This window comes from Sesamum indicum, linkage group LG6 (genome assembly GCF_000512975.1).
Source record: "Sesamum indicum cultivar Zhongzhi No. 13 linkage group LG6, S_indicum_v1.0, whole genome shotgun sequence".
In the NCBI taxonomy this organism is placed as follows: Eukaryota; Viridiplantae; Streptophyta; class Magnoliopsida; order Lamiales; family Pedaliaceae; genus Sesamum; species Sesamum indicum.
Genome location: NC_026150.1, coordinates 7,710,311 through 7,718,088, shown reverse-complemented (window position 1 = coordinate 7,718,088; position 7,778 = coordinate 7,710,311). Strand labels below are relative to the sequence as shown.

The 7,778-nt window shown below is 30.7% G+C and overlaps 1 long non-coding RNA gene across 1 annotated transcript in view; it reads right to left on the bottom strand.

The window, feature by feature from the left end:
• The window catches only part of LOC110012127, a 6,918-nt gene continuing 3,047 nt past the window's right edge, over positions 3,908-7,778 (bottom strand). The window contains exon 3 of the long non-coding RNA XR_002287261.1: positions 3,908-4,525. This is a non-coding gene — a long non-coding RNA (uncharacterized LOC110012127). The remainder of the gene's footprint in view (positions 4,526-7,778) is intronic.

Here is a 7,778-nt window from a genome sequence, read left to right as displayed (position 1 = left end):
GGGGGGGGGGGGGGGGGGGGGGGGGATGGTGTAAACAGTAGTGATATGCTATTTAACAATTCTTTTATTTAATTCCATATAAATGTGTTGATTTAAACAAAAAAAAAATAAAAAAGGTTGTTTCTCTTTAAAAAAAAAAGATAAATTATACTGATATCCCGTTAGATTACGTTTAGCTACACAAATGCAGCATATCGCTTAAGAAAAGGCTGATGTAATTTAACTCACGGAGTGTATTTATAAAATTTTATCGAATAAGAGGCACTTGTGATTTTATAAAGAATTAAGTATTTTATGTAATTAAACTAATATTAAGAAATGTCGATATAAGTATTGCAGTTTGAGAAGTTGATACAAATAATTTAAGTACGATAAAAATTTGAATCCGAGTTGCTTATAATTGCGACTTATTGCTGAAAAATAGGAAATGTTTTAATTAGATGGACATAGAAATTTAAGTAAATTCACCGTGTTATTTGGTTAGGTAAGAAAATTTATTGTTTGTAAATCTATGGGATTTTTCACATTTGCACCACATGATATATATAGTACCATTTTTTTTATTCCAACATATATCGGTGGGAATTATAAGTGTACATAGAACAACTCTTAAATTGCTATATCTTTTATTGATCGATAGTTTTCTTGCGATACAATTTGCAATGTGATCGATGATTAATTATACAAAAATCTATTTATTTAGTCAGAATCTTATGGTTTATTTTTGAAAACTTATTGGTAGGAAAAAAATGCCTTAGAACTTTTAAATAACTCAAAGTTCATTGCCTGCAATTGAAATGAAGTGGGACGTATGTTTGCGTTACTTGCTAGTGTTGTTTTAGTCTTTTTATTTCATAGATTTTCAACCCTGTATATAAAAATTTAATGTCATAATGTTGTGGTATCGTCATTTAAAGAAGGTAAATACGTTGAGCTTCTGTCGGGTTTGATGCAGTTACAAATACCCCTTATTATTTAAAAAATTACTGATACCTTACAGACAATAATGTCTGTCTAACAATTGACTCATTCTGTTAGTTTCCGTCAGGGTATCATCCAAATTCTGTAATAAATTACCCAAAATTCTTTTAGACCCTAAATCATGATTACATATTTTTAGATAAATTTATATTTTGTTTATAATATCACCTGTCTAATTTTATATTTTGGATTTTCTTATAGTAACGCGGGTTCCAACATCATATTTTTTGTTTATTCTTTTCTAATTTTTTTCAAAATATTAAAATTTCAGCAAAGTTAAAGTTGATTTTTCCAACTTACCATCCAAGAGTTACATATTTATGTTACATATCAAGGGAGTATCAATAATTTCTTAAATAAAAAAATATATATTTGTAATTGTATCAAATTCAGAGATGCTCAATATCATTTTTCTTTTAAAAATACAAAGAACAACCGTTCTCATACAAGTTATTATGTATTTTCCGTCATAACTGCCATCTCAAATGATTAATTGGATGTTATTCAATACATTGAACTATTATTAAAGCAATGTTTCTGCTACAATTAACGAAGTGCACATTCTTTATTTTCAACGATTAATTTCAAAGTTTTCAGATTTATAATTTACATCAGAATAGGAGTAATAATTTTGATCAAGAATTTGAAAAATTAAATCTGCAAATTCCATTTTAATTATGAAAATTAATAAAAAAAAAATTAAAAAAAAACATAGAAAAATGAAAGAAAACTTTAAATGAGTGACATTAAAGATGGTAGCAGAAACAATTGGCAGAGAGAGCAGAGGTCGCAATATGAGAGATCTTCTTCGTTTATACTCAAACAAGTAGCAGCCAATGATGGATGTACACGTCACCTTGGGCCTAACGGCCCTCAAAATCTGGGCCCTGGTCCCCCGGGGCCCACACTTCCACTTGGGCCAGCTCAGCCACCACTGCACCACCACCAGCACCAACGGCAGCTGCAGCTGCAGGACTGCCACTGCCTAACTTGCACCGCGGGTGCGTACAAAAAGTTTGTTCTTTTGGGCGCCTACTTTTATAATGGAAGAGATTTGAGCATATGTTGACCTTTCCCCCTTTAGCTAAAGCAAAAATACTCAACATAATATGGTCCCACAATTTCAACTCTTTTTCCAAATATTTTTTCCTTTGTTTTTTTTTTAAGAAAAAAAAAAATGAACACCACTCACTTTGGATAACTATGTGCTTAATCAACATCTTATAGATTTCTTTATTTTTTTCCTCTTCAAAATGAATTTTTAGATAATTTTGTTATAGTGCGACAAAATAATTTAAAATACTTTGGGATCTGCATTTATGATTCAAAATATTAAAATTAGGGATCCCTGAAAAAATATCGCAATTTTCTTTTGTCATGAGGTTTGGAGAAAGAACAATTATTAAAGAACATAGCAAACATTTTGTTGTCACACGAGACTGCATAATTGTGATATTCCAGCCAAATTATTGAAGTGTTCGTGATTAGGAAACAAAATTCCACAAAGATAATAAGTACTTGGAGGACAAACACGAAACTATATTTTTGAATTATCCCTTAAAACTGCTTTATTTCGTATGTATCAATACCAACAAAACGAGGGTAAGTGGGAATTTTTCAAGAAATGAGACTGATGCAACATACTTGTAATTTTAAAATTATTTAATAATTAAAATCGATTATTATTTTCTTAAAAATAAAAAATAATATTACATCACAACCTAAAATTAAGATGGTATTTTTAAAATTATAACAATCGAGCACAAGCAATTTAAGTATTTGTAAAAAGTCCCTACAACATCATACAATGATTATGATAAAGAAAATGAACATAAATTACAGTTGATGGTGTACCAGCAACAATTGACATGGTAGCTAGTACTACTATTATTTTGCATTATTTTTCAAGAAAACATGAATAAATATTAATATTTTTCTAAGATACTCATACTATATAGTATTTGTTTTTCTTAATTATGTTTGACCTTTGGCATTCTCAAATATTTCACTTTGCCTCCTAGAATGGGACACGTGGCAGGCAAGGGTTAAAAGGTCAGAGTTTTTATAATGTGTGGTGGAGGGTGGGGAGCCCATGAGAGGGTGTCCCTTGGATGGAAAATGTGGGGCCCGGAGAGTCACTCTCACCTACCGACAGGAGAGTGATGGGGCGGAATGTATAGATCTTTTGGGCCTAATATCTGAGAGTGGGCTACTTTGCTTGCTTGTCCCTATGTGCAGATGTCTCTAGAGACGCAGATATACGTACATGCCTGTGTATGTATAGCCATTATATGTAATGAGTGTGTTCACGTCTAACATGCTCTTCTTGTGGGACTTTCCACAAACATGTTGGCCTTTCAAAGATCACTCAAAATATCATTTTTACTTTAAAATTCTTGCAACTTCTTGTGACTTTGTCTCCGGTGTGTTCCCGAAATGGGCTTCTTTTATTTTTAAAATCCCAATTGTGGATACTTATCTAATATGGGATATTTGAATTATTTAAAGTATATGGATTTTTTTAATTTAAATATTTTTTTATAAGGTGTGGTGCGAATTTGAATTAGTTTATGGAGTTACTTTAGTTGAACAAAACTTTTTAAATAATCCCACTTATTTCTAACTCGATTTAAATTGTATGAAAAGTATCAAAAAAATATTAAATTATTCGAACTCACGTAACTCGAATGAACTTAGTACTCCTTTACTTTGAATGATTAGTGGTGATATCCTCCATAATCATAACATATTTTTTGGGCCTGCCCACTATTCTATCATAAGACCCGATACAATCCCCTATTTTTCAATGATTTGAATCGATTTTCAATGTCCAAGTGATTTGGTTCCCCACAATCTGATCTAATTTTCATTTCCTAAGTTGCCCTCATTATTTTGTAATTTCTCCCAACCCAAGACAAGTACATAATGAAATGATGTGATAGCTTTGTCTTTTCATGAGGGCAACAAAGTCATTCACTAACCTAATCAATTACAATATATTTCATACTAAACATGACCTTGGACTTATACTCTCGTAATCCGATTTTTAATAGTATTAGGTAAACAATAATCCACTGGATCATGTCATTACCATAATTTAAATCACAAGTTAATACATCCCACATTGATCCTATCATCCAATATAAAAGAAGCCTTAGTTACATACTATCTAGTGGAGAAACTAGAAAAGCTGGGCTGGGCTTCTTGAACCGAAATGAAGTGACACTTAGAATTGGGGCGATGGAAGCCCAAATTTGAAGTGCTGGCTTTATCCTTTTTTCTCTCAAGTGAAACTGATCAAAAGTCCTGACTTTGCATTTAAGAGTAATTAAATTGGAGTGTAAGTAACTGAAATTAAAAGGGTGAGCTAAGCTTTATTAAGTTTTGACGTCAGGGGGAGAAAAGGTGGTAGCGCTTCTGACAACCTCAAATAGCAACATGGCTTACAGTCTGTTGTATCTCCATCACCTCTTCGGACTAGGAGAAATCCTTATTCCCCTCAGCTTAGTGAAGTATGAGATGGTAATTTCAAGAGAAAGCATGCCTGAAATTCACATTGCCTTAATGCTTATGGCTTCATTTGTGATGGAGCAGCTGCAACAACACTGAGCAGCAATATGCACCAGAGATTGCGCCGTGTGTTTACAAGAATGTATTTTGTGAAGTCTCGTTCCGAGTCACATGACTTCTTTGATAAAATGGCGTATGATGTGAACTACCAACATGGCCTTTGGGTTATGGATTTAATTTCATATATTTTTACAAATTATTAGTTTATCCACCTTCAATTTCTTTTCTTTTTTATATTTTTACAAATATTTTTCCTTAAAAAGATAAAAATTGTTCATCTTACCGTTTGTGGGTTACATAATTATTTTTAAAGGGGAATATTTATAATGTTTTAAACAATAAGAAAATATTCATGATTATATCACATCTTAAATAACTAAGAATTTTTTAAAAAGATTAATTTTTTGAAATGACAATTTAGTAAAAAGATTTGTTTCTGTATAAGAATCACAAGGGCAAACTAATTTAAGAAATGAGTTTTGTAGAAAAGAAAATGCAAGATAGTTTTACGAAAGAAGTTTTGTCAAAAAGAAAATGCAAAATAGTTTTATGAAAGAAGTTTTGTAGAAAGTAAAATTTGAGAACCCGAGGAAATTCGCTGGGGAGGGGAGGGGGACAGAGAGGATGGAGCATAATTTAAGAAAGATTAGGTTCTCGAAAAGACAATTTAATTAAAAGATTCGTTTATGTATAAGAATCATGAGTACAAGCTAATTTAAGAAATAAAGTTTTGCAAAAAGAAAAATGTTGGTTAGTTTGAAAAAGTAAGTTTCGTAGAAAGGAAAATTTGATAACGAAAGTAAATTCCTTTGGGGGGAGGGGGGCAGAAAGAAGATAGATAGTTTTAAACTACGAGTTCTTTATAAAGGCTAGGTTTTTTTTTTATTTTTTTTTAATGACAATTCAATAAAAGGATTTGTTTATGTATAGGAATCACAAAGGGTATCTAATAATGGTGTTTTTTAGAAAGAAAAATTTTAGAAATAATGCATATTAAATTCAATATGGGGGAAATTAGGGAGAAGTTAGCTTAAACTAAGAATTTTCGAAAAAGACTAGCTCTTTGAAACGACAATTTAATAAAAATATTCGTTTATGCATAATAATTATGAGTGCAAGCTAATTGAAGAAAGAAAGTTTTGTAGAAAGGAAAATGCAAGTTAATTTAAAGAAGTAAGTTTTGGAGAATTGAAAATCTAACAAACAAAACAAATTTATTATGAAGGTAAAAACAAACATGAGGTAGTTTAAAAAAGATCTTTTAAAAGAAAAAAGTAGCTTTTCGAAATGACAATTTAATTAAAAGAATCGTTTATGTATAAGAATCCCGAGGGCAAGCTAATTTGAAAAAAAGAAAGTTTTGTAGAAAGGAATTACGAGTTAGTTCAAACCAAGAAGTTTAATGTAGAAAGGAAAAATTTGAGAACCAAAGCAAATTCCGGGGGGGGGGGGGGGGGGGAAAGGACATAATTTAAAATAAGAATTCTTTAAAAAGACTAATTTTTTTGAAATGACAATTCAATTAAGGACTCGTTTATGTATAATAATCACGATGGCAAACTAATTTCAAAAAGAAGTTTTGCAGAAGAAAAATGCAAGTTAGTTTGACGAAGGAAGTTTTGTAGAATGAAAAATGGAAGTTAGTTTAAAGAACAAAGTTTTGTAGAAAGAAAGTTGCCAACCACAACAAATTCATTGTGGAGGTAAAAATAGATAGAAGGTAGTTTAAACAAAGAATTTTCCAAAACGACTAGCTTTTCAAAATGAAAAATCAATCAAAAGATTCATTTGTGTATACGAATAATGAGGGCAAGCTTAATTTATTAAGGAAGTTTTGTAGAAGAAAATGCAAGCTAGTTCGAACAACGAAGTTTTGCATAGAGGAAAATTTTAGAACCAAAGCAAATTCATTGTTGAGGGGAAACTGAGAGGAAGTAGCTTAAACTAAGAATTTTCTGAAAAAAGTAACTTTTTGAAGTGACAATTTAATAAAAAGATTCATTTATGTATAATCATGAGGGCAAGCTAATTTCACAAAGAAGTGCAGAAAGAAAAATGCAAGTTATTCACATTTGGTCCTCAAATATAGCCCCATTACGGTGTTGGTCCTTAAACTTACATTTTTGTTACATTTTGGAACGGACAAAAAATGCAACAAAAATGCAAGTTTAGGGACCAATACTGTAATGGGGCTATGTTTGAGGACAAAAAGCAAATAAGTGGAAATGTTTGGGACCAAATATGTAATTCTCCAGAAAATGTTAAGTTAGTTTGAAAAGTAAGTTTTGTAAAAAGGAAATTTTGAGAATGAAATAAATTCATTGTGTGGGGAAAAATAGAGATCAGGTAGTTTAAACTAAACTTTTTTTTTAAAAAGAGGAGCTTTTCGAAATGACAATTTAATAAAAGACTTTGTTTATGTATGAGAATCACGAGGGCAAGCTAATTTAATGAAGGAAGTTTTTTACAAAGAAAAATTTGAGAACCAATACTTTTCGAATGACAATTTAATGAAAGGATTCGTTTATGTTTATGTATAATAATCATGAGCGCAAGGTAATTTAAGAAAGAATTTGGTAGAGAAAGAAATGCAAGTTAGTTTAACAAAGGAAGTTTTGTAGAACGAAAAATGCAATTTAGTTTAGAGAAGAAAGTTTTGTAGAAAGGAAAATTTGACAACCAAAGCAAATTCAGTGTGAAGGTAAAAACAGATAGAAGGTAGTTTAAACAAAGAATTTTTGGAAAAGACTAGGTTTTTGACATAGGGTTCAATTAAAAGATCCGTTTATATATAAGAATTATGAGGGCAAGCCAATTTTAAAAAAGGAAGTTTTGAAGAAAGGAAATGCAACTTAGTTGAAACAAGGAAGTTTTGTACAAAAAAAACATTTAGAACCAAAGCAAATTCGTTGTTGCGGGAAAACACAGAGCAAGTCGCTTAAACTAAGAATTTTTTTAAAAAAAACTAACTTTTGGAAGTGGCAATTAATAAAATGATTCATTTATATACAATAATCACGAGGGCATGCTAATTTAAGAAAGAAGCTTTGTAGAAAGGAAAATTTGATAACCAAAACAAGTTCACAGTGGTGGGAATAATAGAGAAGAGGAAGCTTAAACTATGAAACTTTTAAAAAGAGTAGCTTTTCAAAATGACAAATTTAATTAGAGGATTTGTTTATGCATAAGAATCACGAGGTGCAAGTTAATTTAAGAAATAAAGTTTT